Below are 16,608 nucleotides of genomic sequence, written 5' to 3' on the forward strand. Positions count from 1 at the left end.
GATTCAACTGAGACAGAAAGTCACACTCTTGGAGGAGAAGCTAGCTACATCTTCTAAGGCAAGTCATCAAGCCAGTGTGCAGATAGAGTCCCTGCAGGAACAGTTGAGTCTGGTCTCTCAACAGAGGGATGAGAATGCACTGCAGCTTTCGCTCTGCCAGGAACGAGTAAGGCAGTGTGCCCTGTCATCAAGTAACCTAGAGCACTCCCAAGAAGAAGAGAAAGCTATGCATTCTGCTGAACTAGCCAAAGAAAAACAGTTGGTAGCTGAATGGAAGAACAAGGCCGAAAAGCTAGAAGGAGAAGTATCATCATTGCAGGGACGTTTGCATGAAGCAAATGCTATGTTGGATTCTGCTTCCAAACTGAGAGAAGACTTAGATCTCAAGGAAGAAGAGATGGAAGAACTGAAAAAACAAAACGAGCTCCGAAAAGAAATGTTGGACCATGCACAACAGAAATTGTCCACTTTGGTCAAAGGCACAGAAGGAAAACTAGACAAGGTCCTCATGAGAAACCTTTTGATCGGTCATTTCAAGGCACCAAAAGGCAAACGTCTTGAAGTATTGCAGTTGATGGGGAGCATTCTGGACATTCCAAAGGACAAAATGGAGCAGTTGTTGCATAAAGATCATGGTGGTGTCAGTAAGAGAAAGCAAAAAAGCGGGTGTATGTAAGTGTATAGGTACTAGGCATTTTATTTTATTTTTTTGAGTTCTTGTTGTTGTGATTTTTTGCCATAGTACTTTTTTAAAAATTTGTTTTGTTTTTTGTAGCACTTTTTGTTTATAGAATTTTGTTCCAATGTAGCAGTTAATCATCACCAGTCATCAATTCTGATGTAATTTTGTGAGCAACTGTACAGAGCAGCATTCTTGAACCATTAGTTCCAACCTCTTTTTTTAAAAAAAGAATAATATTTCTTAAATTTAATGGCATTAAGATAAAAATGATACATGTAATTACAGGAAACAAGAACAATCCAACCCATAAGAAGGAGGTCTCAGATTTAGAGTACATGAAAACCAAATATAATGTTGCAAAAAGTTGAGAATATTTATTTTATCCAAGATAACATTGTACAACTGCCAAGGGAAAATTCCAACGGGGAGGACCTAAACATGAAGCTTAGTGGATAAATTCTAAGATGCTTTGAATCCCAATTCTATGACCCCTATCCATTTTGCTTATTTCCACTTCTACAGAAAAGTCACTTCACATTAATCCAGTTTTCCAGATGTTAAATATGTCCAGAAGGAAGAGTATTTTTATGAGTCAACCCCAAAGTGGGATCACATGATCCATTGCCAATGCAAAAGTTAATTAGTAAGAATGCATCATTAAATATCTGGACTGTTTATCTACATACTATTGGGGGCTCTACAATAATTCTTATAAACACATTTTATACAACAGTAGATCAAAACAAGTTGGGGAGAGAAATAAGCTAACAACAGTTTTTGAAAGATGAAAAGCTTAAAATAGTAGTAGTTACAAACTTTTGATAAATTAAGGTAAAAGATGAATCAAAAGTTTCTATCTTAAGTAGGTGAAATCAGAGAAGAGAAAAAGCAGATTGCATAGCACATACTTCTCTGACACCTGTCGTCTCTAAAACCACTCAGAACATTTTTATTAAAATTAATTTAAATTAAATTTAATATATTTTTAAATATAAATTATATTATCATTTAATATAAATTAATCGAATTTAAATTTACTTTATTAATTAGTATTGTTTAAATTTCTTTTATTAATAGTATTGTTTGATTTACATTTATTTTATTAACTGATATTGTTTATTAACTTGAATTATAGTATGATTTATATTTAAAAATTCATTAAATTTCATTTAAATTAATACAATTTAACAAAGTAAATTTAAATAATATAATATAGATTGAATTATTTAATATTTACTCTATAATTTAATATACATGTCAACAAAGTTAATTTTAATAAAAATGCTCTTAGTTGTTTTAGAAATTACAGGTGGCAGTGAAGTATTAGCTATATTATCTTCTTTTTTCTCCTCTTTGATTTTACCTAACTTAAGATAGAAACTTTTGGTTTATCTTTTGTTTCACTTTACAAAAATAAAAAAAAGGGAGACAAAACACCCAGTAGCTACCCATATCAGCTTTTCCTTTCTTATTTCTAAATTTCACCTTAACATTTACATTATTTTACCAAAATTAAGATGCCATCAGTTGTTAGGCATGAACAAAATCACTGAGACAACAACTGGAAGATGCATCCCAAAGTCAGATTGGCTAAGTATTCAAAACATATAAATATCTGAGAACTGATGACCTCTGAGAGTAAAGTTTCCAACCTATGGAAAGTTTCCAAATGCTATGGAAAATGATGACATTTCTTTTTAAGTTGAGAACCTTCTAAGTACCAAGGTACGTTCTCAGAAATTGTAGGTAACTCAAGTCTTGAAATTTCTTATTTTTCCTGTACTATAGAAAAAGGGACTCACAATTCCTTGAGCTCTGCTAGCATTTTAGTGACAGGAAAAACTTCAATGATGCATAGTTTTTTGTTTGCATTCAATGTCTACCGATCTTACATACTTTGGGAAGGGTCACAAGCCACAGACCTTATGCCTTCTGCTCTATTTCGAAGCTTCCAGCATCAGTTGCAACAATTCTAGGAAACACTGGGAATACTCTATGGTACAAAATGCACAATTAATTTTTTTTGAAACCATCCCTAAGACATGAGTCATTAGGTGACTTTCTTGTTCTAAGTATATTTACTGAATTATTATTAAATGATAACATGTTAAGCCAAAATGAAAAATGAAAGCACATGCTTCACATCAGAGCAAGGAAGAAGGAAGAAGGTCTGATGTGTGGTAAAATGCATGAACATGCAAATATTATCCAGCCTTCTGAAGTCTAATTTTCTCCCTTTATAATTTATTTTTTGGAGGTTACATTCTTGCATGATATGCCTGGAACAACTTTTGGGGGGATACAATCAGAAATTCAGCACTAAAATCTGCCTTCCTGCAACATAACATGGCTAACTCCTGAGAAGAATATCAAAGTATATATTTTGCTTCGACGTGCCAAATTACTTGGAATCTTCTTCCAATAGACTTCACATGGTTGGGAAAAGCAGAGTTCAGATTTGTCAGGAGAGATTTTTATGTATTCTGCTCACTCCATTGTGTCTAGGTGAGCCTTTGGGTTTCAATGCCTGGAAACACACTTCTTATATTTCAGAATTGAAGAGCTCTTGGAAACAGCGACCTCACTGCATGCTTGAGAAAAACATGTTATATAGGTAGCCAGAAAATTACAAAGATTAATATAGATTCAAGATTCTTAAGACAGGGGTTTAATGGAGAAAACAGCAAGAGAGCCTTAGAAATTTCATACTCCCTGCATTCTTAGGAAAAGCTTCTATGTTGTAAAGAAGATAACACCAAACAGAAAAGTTCCTAAGAAAATATTGTGCTTTCAGTTTCCTTGTCTCATAAATTTTATTAAAGTTTCATTAAAGACCCTGAATTTGCTAGCCTTTTTATTAAATACTTATTTGAGATATTCTATTAATGTCTATCCCTGGATTTGATTTGGTCTCACATTAATGTCGCTCCCTGTGACAAAGGGTACACGGGAGGCAGGCAGGATCAGCCTGTCCTCTCCAAGGCACCAGCTGTGGGAACCACCCTCTGACAGAGGTAGTGAAGCACACTAGCTTCTCCTGGGCTGAGCTAGAGGGTAAGTATCTCAACCTGGCCTGCCACCCAACCTGGCCCACAATCACACTGAGTCGGGAGAGGAGACAACCAAGAAGGTGCAACAGTCTCAACTTTATTTTGTCAGGGACAAGTTTATATAGTGATAGAAGGAGGGAGTAGGAAGAGACAGTAGGAAGAACGAAGAAGGGGCAGGTACGTCACTATCACTAAGGGGCCTAGGAAGATTTCAGATTCAACCATTAGGCAGCACGAAGGTCAAAAGCCCATGCAGAGGCTAAAAGCCTGCGAACACCAATCCAGCCAGGTCATGTATACGGAAATGCTCTGGAAGAACCCATGAGGCCACCTCAGCCACCAACCAATAATGGCCTCGGTCCCAAGAGAGGTAAAAGGTTCCAACAATTAAAATGTGTCTACTTTTTATGAGCACAGATGAAATAGTATTTGAGATGATTTATTGCAAACCTTTAGTGCCACAGTCCGGCTGCAGCAAAATAACCGGGGTGTGAGGAGCAACTTGTGTACATTGATACAGCAGGAGTGGGAGCTGTTTATTGTAGGACAGGAGGGGTATATATACATTCCACACAGCTTATCTTAATCAACATAAACTAGATACAGCAGTCAACCAATAAGGAATCTCCACACTTAAAGGCTCCCTGGCGTTCCTTCACAAACCACTCCCTCTGGCAAAATGCCAGGCGCCATCCTGACTTGTTTACAGACCCTAACACTTTAGTAGTTTATGGACATGGAGTGAGTATCAAATGATATAAAAAAATGGAGTTTTCTTTCATGTCTATCATAAGTCTTTGTTTCCTCAGTTGCTGGGGAGGAACATTAGGATGATTTGCTTAGAGTAAGAAAGACTAGACTGGACAGAAGGGACTGGAGCAGCTTTTCTGGTTAGCTTGTCCATTTGAAAAACTTTTATCTGGGACAGGCAAAATATAACAAAGACCAAAATCCATTGAACTGATCAAACCCTGCAACAGTTAACCAGAGTAGCTTCCTCGTCTCTGGCCCCAATTTTGGAGCAATGCACTGTAGGTGATACTTTGAATGATCCTTGGCACTGAAGAACTGTCATCCAGCAATTTATTTCCTTTTTTCATGTCCTTCTCAGGGATGATAATAAGTGATTTCCAGACATGAGGAGAGGGAGGAGTAAGAGAAGGTACTGGGAAATCTAATAACCCAAATTAGGTTATGTGAAGGTACCAATGTGTAATAACAAAGGCCGTTATTTTGAACAATTGTAATGCACCAAACAATGATGTTACTAAAAGAAACAAAAAGAATAATATGATTTCTATAACTTCAAAATAATCTGATCTTTAGGAAAACTATTTTAAAAATAGTTTGTGCCTATCTATCGGACTTTTTACCTGTTTATCAAGGCTTAGTCTTATGAGGACATGGATTAAAAAAAAAAAAAAATCTTGTAAACTTAGCAGGGTGTGGTGACAGATTCCTTTAATTCCAGGGGTTCCAAGCCAGCCTCAGCAATTTACAGACACTCTGTAACAAAATAAAATAAATACAACTGGGAATGTGGCTCAGTGGTTAAGCATCCCTGGGTTTAATCCCATACCTAAACAAACAAACAAAAATCATATAAACAATCTTTTTTTAAACCTATGCAATTGAGATTGATCACAAAGTCATTCAAATCACCAGTGGCACAAACACATAATGAATTTGAATTTGAGTTTTAGATACCAATGAATCTAATGCAAAATGACTGTCCTGACAAAAAATGTGTCACATTTTTTGAAAGTCCACACATTTTTTGTCATGTGCAGAGATTCATGTATCTTCGGGTCTATAAAGAAATTCAGTAACCTCATGAGGCAGTTTTTCAACAATCTAATTTCACAAGTGCTAATCTCTTGCTGTAATATATGGGCTAAAAATAACATTTCTAACTCCATATTCTACCTGTTATGGTTTCCTAGAGATGCTGAGTCTATGTAATCTTATTTAGTCAGCTGAGTAACTACTTTAAAAAACAATGACAACTCTGAAGGTATTTTAATTAGGGAACTGGTTGGAAATAGTGCTGTATCCTTCCTATCCTGGTAGAGCAAGAGAAAGAGGTTCAATTGTTGCTTCTAAAGACCTAAGTTGGATTCAGGCTTAGGCAGCCCTTTGATTTACTTCTCTAGCAGCCACGCTGAGAGTTTCCAAGTCATTTATGTGAAAGTAACAGTACTGAAATTTTGATATAAAGTCATTTTATCCTATGTTGTATGATGAGGAAGTAAGAAAGGAAGGAAAACACAGATGTCTGCTAAACATAAATACACATTTAAATGGGTCGTAACTGCACATGTGCCATTTGTGTTTTGGTTCCCTTGACCTGAAACCTTTCTGCTTGTAGAGATCAAGGAAGGATTTAGTAGGCTTCCGATCTACCTCGTCTCTGGCAGCACCACCACCATCTAGCGAGTGCCACGAGTGTGGGTGCGTCAGACTCTCCAGAGTGCTGTCCATCGAGGTCCACCTCACTGTTGGCTACTGAGTGCTGTCCCTGCCACCCGGATCTACTACTTCCATTACATTTAGAACTGTCAGTTGAGTGGTTGTGGCTACCCCTGGAAGGTCTGGTCTCCAGAAAAGAGTTATTACAGAGCTCTCCCAGCATGCCGGGGCTCCCCTCACAACTCATTTCTCAAAGGTACACCTTCTGGACCCTCCCAGTGTGGGCGAGTAGGTCTCACATGACAAATCCACTCCCATGCCGTGTTTCCTCAGCTCTCCCAGCTCAATCACCACAGGAGACTTCTGTGACCTTGACTGGTGTGGCGCCTTCTCCCACCCGCCAGCCAGCCAGCCAGCCGTTCTGCAGCAGTGGACACCCGTTCTGACACCTTCTACCTGGTGATAGAATCAGATCCCACAGGCTGAGGGCTGTGTCCCCCCCACACCCACCCACAATACACACTTCATTTGCTGCTCCCAGGCTCCAGGTTGCTTTTGATGTGTTTCTGACCCACAGCTGCCAATCAAGTTCCCACAACCTCACCTCAATTTCAGTTAATTTGCCCGAATGACTCACAGAACGCAGCAAAGCACGTTTACCAGTTTATTATAAAGGATGTAGATGGAGAGCCGCACAGGGCAAGGTGTGGAGAAGAGGGGCCGAGCTTCCACACCCACTCTGGCTCACCACTCTCCAGGGACTTCAGGTATCCAAAGCTCTCTGCGCGTCTATGGAGAACTCATTTCGTATGCGCGATTGATTGAATCCTTGGCCATTCATGATCCTGAAGTTGCCAAGGGACTTCCCGCCATTCATTGACTCGTTAACTTGGAAAGAGTCTATCACTTTGGAGAGTCTAAGTATGTTCAGAGTTTCAGGCCAGGAAACAAGAGAAAGACTAAATATACATTCCGTGGTATCACACCTTCCCATCTTCCAAAGCATTGAAATCCCTTCATCTACAGGAAACCCAAGGAGATGAGTGTTTTCAGTTCACAGTGGGTCTTTTTGATTCGTGTTCCAGCCAACCAACCAAGCACACTGTCAGCACTCTGCCCACTCTCTAAGCCGTGATGCTAAATCCAGAATCCCTTCTTGGGGGCCCACAGGAGTAAACTTGGCCAATCCAAGTTCACGTTCCTCCCCTAAGTATGCCCATTCCCACATTCATTCCCTGGTTTCCATCTCTGAAAAAAAAGGAAGTCATTCTTTTGCAGAATAGCACACCTCATCATGGATCACGCTTGGTACCTTTCTCTGGGGACTTGAGGAACCAGAAATAGTTACAAGCCTAGAAGCCAAGAGAGATGGCAGTGGTCCTGAGGAGAATCCCTAGGGTCTTACAGGTGGGCATCTGAAGAGGTCATTACCATGCTCTCTCAGAGGAACTGGCAAGGTTGACCCACTTGGGGTGAGAAGGTCCTGTCCCAGGGGTTGGGGAAGCTGCTTCTGCTGGAAGTGGGGCAAATAATTCCACCAGCAAAGACTCATCAGAATTTAGGGGCTTGAGATCCCCAGCGTCATCAGGGTCTTCCCATACATTCCCATCCCAACTGGAAATGTCCTCTTCCTTCTTAATCAAGGCCCTCACTGAAACTGTGGCCCCTTCACCCAGCTGGGAGTTCAACTTGCTTGTAATTCATCCAAACCCCTCCAACGTCAGTCAGTTGGGCCTGCTATTTATTATTGATTTCTTTTCTTTTTTTTTTTCTGTGCACTGGTTGGACAGGTGGGCTTCATGCTGAAAGCCAAAGGGGCACAGTGTAACCTCTGTCTTTGACTAGTGCCCACATGGCTAGCTCTAGGCCCACAGAGCAGGACTTCTCCCTGCCAGCTCCACATTCTTTCCACTCCTCTGGGCTGGCAGGTTCTCAGAGCACAAGGCCTGGAGGCATGCCAGCTCCTGCCAGACCAGGAAGACACACCCCAAAAGGAAGGACCCAGAAAAGAGTTCAATCAGGGAGGGTGTCATCAAGTCAGGATCTGATTGCCGCAAGATGGTTATTCTTGGTTTCAAAAATCTCAATCCAACAAGTACTTGTTGAGCTCCTTTCAGGGTGAGCACTCTCCTAAGTGCCACCAATCCATTCAGAACACAAGGATGTTCCAGGGGTGTCCTATGTGATGGGGAAGATAGGTGCACAAATAATCACACTTCCAAGTTCACGTTTATTTTCCCTTATTCAAAGCTTTGGTAAATGAGGTTACTTAGAGAGCCTGTACTAAGACCATTTAGGGTCAATTGTCTAACAGGGAATCCTACAGTGGAAAAATAAAATGTACATTTCAGGGTTGCACAGAAACTTTGTTACAGCCTGATTTGGTCCTGATTGTACCACTTGCCCCACCTGGTGGCCATTTGTTTGAACTGCAGAATCAGTTCTCCAGCAGAGGCCCTCCTAAAAGAGTCTGCAAATCTTAATGTATTTTGATAGGTTAGCAAATGCCCTAGAGGACTATCTACTCACTGTTGAATGGGACATCTTCCTCACTTTGGAACACAGACAACCTATCCCTGGCATTCTGCCGATCTTGGTTGAAATTGTGAAAATGAATACATTCGGACTTAGATTTCAGTGAACTGATGTCTAAGGAGCAGGGTTTCCTTCATGTTTTCCAACCATGTTTTGGTGGACCAAACTAACCAGAGAGGGTCGAGGAGGAAAGGGGAGAGATGGGGGGAATTAAACCTAATAAAACACAAGCAGTAAAAAACAACACCAAAAAAACCCTCAGAAATATTTCTGAAAGTGCTAAATCTGAAACAGCACAAAAAGTAAAATATATCATCCCAATATATAGGGAAGGAATGTATATAGAGATCCCACTTTTTAACTACTTTAGAATACTATATATTCACCTGATAAAAATATGTTTATTATGTACTTTATTTAAAATAAAGTGAATTATGAAGATTGTGTTGATTCTGAAAGCTTAAAATAACAATGTCATCATTAAGAGTTACCACTATTCCAGGAGGGGGTGAAACCAAAAAACTCAGTGGTTTGTTTGAGGTGGTTACGTGGAGGCGTCAGCAGTGGAGGCCAGGAGCTGGGGCACGGGGAGACCTCGCTTGCCCTGCAGAGTGTCAGCCTGTCTCCATTCTAGGATGTTCACATTTGATATTTTCTCCCCAAATTCAGCCTCAGGTCCTGTCTTCCAACCAAATAGCTGCATCCAATTCTCTTCAATAGACATTCTGAGGCTATGGACACTTAGGCTTGGCCTTACACCTCTTCCAGAAGCTAGCCCAAGGTCTCCCCAGTGCTAGCTCTGTGATGTGAGTTTGGTCCCTGAAGAGGGCTGATGGTATCTAGTAGGAGGACTGAAGAACCCTCTGGCAGGTGGCGGCCACTTTGACAAGGTGCTCATCAACGGGGTGAGTGAGCTGGTTAATTACACTAGTGGGCCTCACAGACCTGCCAGTCACTAAACAAAGCAGCCCATTCATGGAGTCGAGCCACGTGGTCTGCAAGACTCCACACTAAGGTTGGTTTCCTTCAGCTGGAAATTCCATGCAGTTCAGATTTCCAATTCCCATGACCCTAAGACTTCAGCCCAAAGTGAGGTCAAAAAGCAGCCAAGATTCTAGGTGGGAATGCATAATTCATACGTAAAACAAAGCCTTAGTAGAAAGAAGGAAGGAAATCATCTGAAAGGGGTGGGTTGACTGTAGGGTCTATCAAAATGTAGCAAATAGCACCCCCGAGTGCAGCCACCTACAAGAACTAAGATGGGAAACTTAAAGACGGGTAAAGGAGAAGGTTATTTTATTATGCAGCAGAAAATATTATCTCATTGATAGATGACAGATGTGAAAGCTAAATCAGATGGGCTCACAGACAGAGCAGAGCAGAGAACTGAGGAGAAAAGAGAGCGTAGCACATTCATCCGTTCAGTCATTCTGTTCAGCATTTATGTGAATGCCAAGTCCTCTGCAAGGCAAGAGTGATGGCCAAGCCAGACAGTCTCTGTGTTTGTGGACTCTAGGCTCAGGCCCAGGGGAGACAGGGTGTGTATGCTTGAAATCTCCAAACTAACTGGAATTTGGTTCCTACAAATGCAACCAAAATAATATGCAGGAAAGGAGGTGGAGAGGCAGCTTCCTCCTCTGTGCTATTTGAGCATAGACCATGGAGTAGCTCCAGAGGGTAGGCAGGAGGTTGGCTATTCTTGCCTTTGGGGAGGGGACATGTGACAAGGTAGATACATTTCTTGGCTCTTGGTCCTTTGAATTTTAGTCACATGTATCTCTTACTTGTTTTCAAAAATGTGCAAACTGTAAAAAAGTCTAGCACTAGTAGAGATGGATTCATACACTTTGGGTAAGGTATTTTATTTGTTTTGGCAGAAAATAACTTAGAACCTGGTGTTTTCACCAAGGGCCACCAAGCTGCCTTATTTGGGGGACCACAGGGCAACCTCCTGTATTTAAGACTTTACTATTTCTTTGTACCTAAATTGTTGGTAAGCTATTTTAAATTCTTTTGTAGAGACTGGAAAAAAAACTAAATAAATAAAATCTTATTTAAACTTTCTAAAACATTCTCTATCATCACCAGAAATATAAATGTATTCTCATCCGAATCAAAGTCTGCTCCATATCTTTCTAAAGAAGTAGGGGATTCTCGCTCTTTCTCATTTCTCAGTTCTACTGTAATGATGGTATATGGTATATGTTTTATTTTTGATAATTATTTAATTATACCATATTCAAATTCTCCAGTTAAAATAGAATACTGACAGGCACCGTGGTAATGGAAAATGCTGAGAAACATTCATGGCATCAGGAACAGAGTTTTGCTCCACTGCCCTTTAAAGAGTCATGGAACCTTGGAACATCATTCTGGGAGGAACATGTCACTTGCTCTGGGGGTAGCAACAGTGAGGTTGCAGTGGCTCAGTTACTCACTGACTGATGGAAGGTGTCTTATAAAGAGATGGTTGGACTGACTCTCCTTGGGTGGGATTCTAAGTGATTTAAAATATATGGACCTTCATCTCAGATATAACCTCCAGAGATTTAAGTTATTTGCAAGTGACATCAAAAATTAGGCTACAGATCAACATATAGACTGGGCTGTGGCCACACTGAGTCTGCTTTGACACTGGTGTGCAGGAGCAACCGGACTTCACTATCCCAACTGAGCTATATCCCCAGCCCAGATCTCCTCCGTTGTCTCACTTGAAAGAACCATTCATAAGGATCCAACAAGATCACTTTTTTTTATTAAACTTACCATTCTAGGGCTGGGGGTATAGCTCAGTGGTAGACAACTTGCCTCACATGCATGGGGCCCTGGGTTTGATCCCCAGCACTGCAAAATAAATAAATAAATAAAATAAAAATTTACCACATTTTACAAAGGAAATCATAGTCTGTAAACTGAATTTGTTACTTAGAAATACATAAACATCAGGGATCTCCTGTTGTGCCATTGAATGAGACACAGTTGAGGGTCTCTAAGTTCCCTTCTCTTAGTACTAAGTATCTTTAATTTCTGAATTGTGTCCCTCCAAATTCATATAGTCAAGCTCTAACCCTCAGCACTCCAAAATGTGACTATTTAGAGATAGGGCCTTTAAAGATGTCACTAAGTTGAAGCAGGGCCATTAGGGTGACCAATACACCCCGTGTCCTTGTAGGAAGGGGAATTTTGGGCAGACATGTGCATACCCAGAGGGAGGACCCTGTGAGGAGATGATGAGAAGATGACCTTCTAAGAGCCAAGGAGAGAAACCTCAGAACAAACCCTGCTGGTACCTCAGTCTTGGATTTCTAGCTTCTAGGACTGTGAAATAAATTTCTGCAATATCCAGGCAGTGGTATTTTGTTATAGCAGCTCTGACAGACTCATACACCTTCCAACACTAAAATTCATTGGTTGTAGAAACCCCTTTCCTAATGCAGTAAGTAGCACAAGAATATATTTTTACCTTCCTACTCATACACACAAAAATACATAATTATTTTTATCCAACTAAGAAACTACTTGAGAGTCCTGGCTGCACCTGGAATCTATGGGATCCATAAGGTTGTTCCCGGTTTAGATCGATACAGTATTATACCATCTTGGTACAGTCAGGATCCATTATAGGATCCTTTTGCCTTCAGGCTTGTTTTTGCAACTACTTCCACTAACAAGCAAGTAGGTGGAATAGCTTCAAGGAATGATAAAATATACAAATGTGTGTGATTGCATGGTAATTTCTGGAAATGACATTCCAATTTGATGTAAATGTATGAGGTATAAACAAGATAATATTCTTTGAGCAAACTCAATTGACCTTTTTTCCCTGCCTAAAAAAAAAATAGATGTTTTCATATAGAATAGAAGGCAAAATATAAGAATAAAAATATTGCCAGTACAGTGGCACATTCATGTACTCACAGCACTCTGGAGGCTGAGGCAGGAGGATTGCAAGTTGGAGGTCATCTTTGGCAATTTGGTAAGACCCTGTCTCAAAAAAAAAAAAAAAAAAAAAAAAAAGAGAGAAAAGAAAAGAAAATGATTGGGGATGTAACTCAGCGGTAAAGTGCCCCTGGATTTAATTCATACTTCTATATAGTTCTATATCTGTGGTTTTTCTATCTGTTCTTAGGCTCCAAAGAGGGACCTCAAGAATCTCTAGTAAAATGAGAGATACCAGATTGGCTATGTAATTCATTTGGGCTTCAAGTAAGATTTTTTTAAATAAATGATTACATTGCTAAATAATTTGAATCATGAATGCTCCCTATTCATTCATTTATTCTGTCGATAAACACTTGCTGATGCCTATTGTGGCAGGCACTACGCCAGGGGACTCCCAGCTCCTCTGTTTAAGGGGAATCCACTCTCAGTCTGGCTTTGGGATAAAAGATGACCCAGCAATAATGCTTCTTTATTGTTAAGTGTTTTAAATGGAAGCTACTATTGGGATTATTTTACAGAGGGAAATGAACTGAGGAGGAGCAAGTAACTCTCCTTGCTCCTACATTTTAGGTTAAGGTGCAAGTCTGGCTAGAAGATGAGCAATGGGAACAGTGGTGGGGGGGGTGCCTTGTGTCCGCCATGCTTTCTCTTTTGCCTTTAGGCAGGTGCTAGTGGCGGGTGGAGCTTCCTGGAGGTGGGGAAAGGGAAGTGGTGCCAAGTTTCTTCTCAGGAAGTTTGATAGCAAAACTGATGGAATCAATTCTGATGTATCTGCTGCCCAGCAGCCTGGCATTCCTAACCATGTCACACTCGGCAAGGTAAGGTCTTTTAAAAAAAGACCCAAAGTTTGTGTATTTTGGCTACTGTCTTTCTATCAGGAACTCAGGAATGCTGGGGCCTACGTCATGTCTTTATTCTCTGCAGAGGGGGTCCCACTCACAGAAAGGAAGTCCTGTCTACGGAGAGGGATCTCACGCTGAGCTTCTGTCCTCATCTTCATTTTTGAATAAGAAAACAAAGATTGGAGAGGTTCCGTGATTTGCCCAAGGTCATGCAGCCTGAAGGTGGCTAACAGAAATTTAGTTGAAGAACACTGACTTGGGGTCCAGAGACATGGTCAGTGTTTTAGATCTGCCTGGGCAGCTGGTGAAGTCCACTTGTCAACTGGAAGTAGGAAGTTGGCTTCCCTGAGAGGTCCCTGAAGTTCTGTGCTGCTCTCTGATGGTGGGATGTGTGTCTGTCCATCACCACCTCCCAATGTCTCAAGGTATGGGAATTAGGACTACAGGTTAGTAATTTCCAGTGAGCTTTCATTTCTTTCCTGTAACTACAGACATAAGTACAATATAAGGGAATTATCAAAGTCCCTCAGTATTCCCAAACCTCCTTAAGCAATTTGTGCTGCTTAAATCCAAAATTAAGCTCTGGCTTTGTTCTGGGCTGTTGGCAAGGTTCCTAATTACAAGACGATGGGGATCTCCTTATGTCTTATGGAACTGCGAGCTTTACCTGCGATTCATTTCAGAGTGTGGGCAAAGAGCTGGTGTTCCAAAGGCTGAACACTGGGTGTTGTAGATACTTTGGACTTCACGTCACCACCTGAAGCCACCTCCACATTTCTTTTGGTAACCTTCCTGGCAAAATTTCTGATCCTACAAATGGACCTGTTCCCCATCAGTAATGAGATTCAGCTTCCTGAATTACTGAATTTTCATGGTAACCCACCCATCCACCAAGAAGGGACAAAGAAAGAAAGAAATACACTCTCAGCATCTAAGCTGTTTATCAAACCTGGGTGAAGAAATGGATTTGTTTGGGTGAGGCAGCCACCATCCTCCATTCCCTGGAGTCCTGAGTGCCACCTGTCCTCAGCAACACCCTCCTCTTCTCCTGGGACTACCATGCTTTTAGCATCCGCTGTTCTTCCTAGTTTTACTGGTGGCAATTGGTGTTAATGCCCTATTCAGCTGACAGAAGGATGAGCCAGAGGCATTTTAGTTGAAAGACAGTTCAGTTCTGTCAGGTGTGTTGGAACCCGCTGCTGCCCTCCCACTTAATTTCATTCTGCTGGAATCCAAGGGATGACAGCTCTGGATTCTCTGCTGCCATTCACAAGGGTACACTCTCCAGAAAAGAGAGAAGACTGCCCTCGGGCCCTTTGTTCCACGCAGATTAGGTGGTGAGGTGAGGGTCTGAGGAGTTCTCTGTTGCCAGACAAATGGGTGGTCAGCCTGACTGACTGGCAGGTGACGAGAGAGAGAGGAAGAAGTCGTCACAGACAACTAAACCTTAGATGGTACCCAGCCAGAATCAAAGGTTCCACTGCTCACCCTCCAACCAACACTCAGGAGAGGGAAGTTGGTGGAAGAAAACAGGTGTACTCAAGCCAGCCGAGGAAGACAGGAGACTTATGCCCCAAATCTCTACTTCAGGGGCTCTTTGGGGTGTGAACAACTTTTGTGAGAGGAAAGAGGGCACAGAGGGACAAAAGGCAGGAAACATGCCTATGGAGATCCAGCCAGGCTGGGATAGAGAATCACGCACGAATTCTGGTTTTCTACCCCGGCTGGTGCCTGCCCATGCAGTTTCTTAGTTTCTATTCTCAGCAGGAGGAATCGGGATCTAGAAAAACAGGCAATTAGGAAAAGAGAAGCAAACGAACAAACAAACAAACAAACAATTTGGGAATTTTAATTTCGTCTGAGCCCTACAGAGGTTTTTCTCTGAAATATGATCTGAGTGTTCAACTTCTTCCTTTCTTCAGGGATACCTGAATGTAGACTGGAATAAGTAGACACAAAAGAATAGGGTAGAAAAGGGACCAGCACATATTTTTGTTAGGATCACTTCTTCTAAGTAATATTCTAGGTCAGTGAGTCTCCAACCATTGATTTCTTAGGCCTTTGGGACACTTTAGGGAAATTGTTATTCTTTTATTTTTTTTTTTCTTTTAGCCTTTGAAATCTTAATTTTAGCCTTTAAAAAAAAAGTTGTATTAATTTTGAGATAATTATAGATTCATATACAGTTATTTGAAATAATAGAGAGAAATCCCATCTACCCTTTACCCACTTCCCACAATTGATAACATTTTGCAAACAGGATATTAATTTTTTATGATATGATTTTTAATTGGTGTATTATATTTATACATAAAAGTGGAATCCCTTGTGATATGTTCAGACATGCACATGATACAGCTTGGTGAATCTTACTCTGCTCCTCTTCCCTTTGTCATCTCTCTCCCTCCGCCACCTGCTTCTTCCTCTACTCCATTTGATCTCCCTTCTGTGGTCATGAGATTCCTCCAGGCCCATTTTTTTTCTTTTTTTAAAAATTTTAATTTGTTATATGTGACAGCAGAATGCACTACAATTCATATTACACATATCTTTTTTTTTTTTTTAAATTCCTCATTTCTCTCTAGCTTCTGCATAGAAGAGGAAACATTTGACTCTGACCTCTGACTTTCAGAGTGACTCTTGAGATGTATATTTATTTCTTGGGGCTACTATAACAAAGTACCACAAGTTGGGTGGCTTAAAATGAAAAAAAAAATTATTGTCTCACATTTCTGGAAGCTGGAAGTCTAAAATCGAGACATCGACAGGGCCATGTTCCCTCTAAAACTTGTAAAGGAGAACCTTGCCTTGTCCAGTTTTGGTGACAACTGGCAATCTTTGGATGGTCCTTGGCTTCTATCTGTACCACCGTAATCTCTGCCTCTGCCCTCACATGACCCTAGGACAGAGAACTAGAAACTGCTTTTGCTAAGGCGCTGACTCATCATTGAGGCGTGCACATGCCCAGTGGGTAACTGAAAGCAGGCTAGAGCTTGGCATCTGTCTTCATTTTGGATTTCAGGAGCAGACAGATTACCCCATGATGCGCTCACTCCACTAAAGGGAAGCACCGACCCCACGGCAGGAACTGAGCTGCCCCCCTAAGCAGGAGCAGTGGTCTCCTGGGAACCAGATTGTCCCTCACATG

The 16,608-nt window shown here is 40.9% G+C and overlaps 1 long non-coding RNA gene across 3 annotated transcripts in view; it reads right to left on the bottom strand.

Annotated features, from left to right (window-relative positions):
* LOC143379300 (uncharacterized) overlaps positions 1 to 15,959 on the bottom strand; it is a 37,968-nt gene extending 22,009 nt beyond the window's left edge. For 2 of the 3 annotated variants that reach the window (XR_013154500.1, XR_013154499.1), the window contains exons 1-3: positions 13,559 to 14,076; positions 12,595 to 12,660; positions 11,443 to 11,520 (exon numbers count right to left, since the gene is read on the bottom strand). This is a non-coding gene — a long non-coding RNA (uncharacterized LOC143379300). Of the gene's footprint in view, positions 1 to 11,442; positions 11,521 to 12,594; positions 12,661 to 13,558; positions 14,077 to 15,122 lie in introns of those variants that run through there. The other variant, XR_013154501.1, reaches the window with a different exon arrangement.
* Between the last annotated feature and the right edge of the window lie 649 nt (positions 15,960 to 16,608).

The sequence above is a fragment of the Callospermophilus lateralis genome, chromosome 13 (assembly GCF_048772815.1).
Source record: "Callospermophilus lateralis isolate mCalLat2 chromosome 13, mCalLat2.hap1, whole genome shotgun sequence".
Lineage (NCBI taxonomy): Eukaryota > Metazoa > Chordata > Mammalia > Rodentia > Sciuridae > Callospermophilus > Callospermophilus lateralis.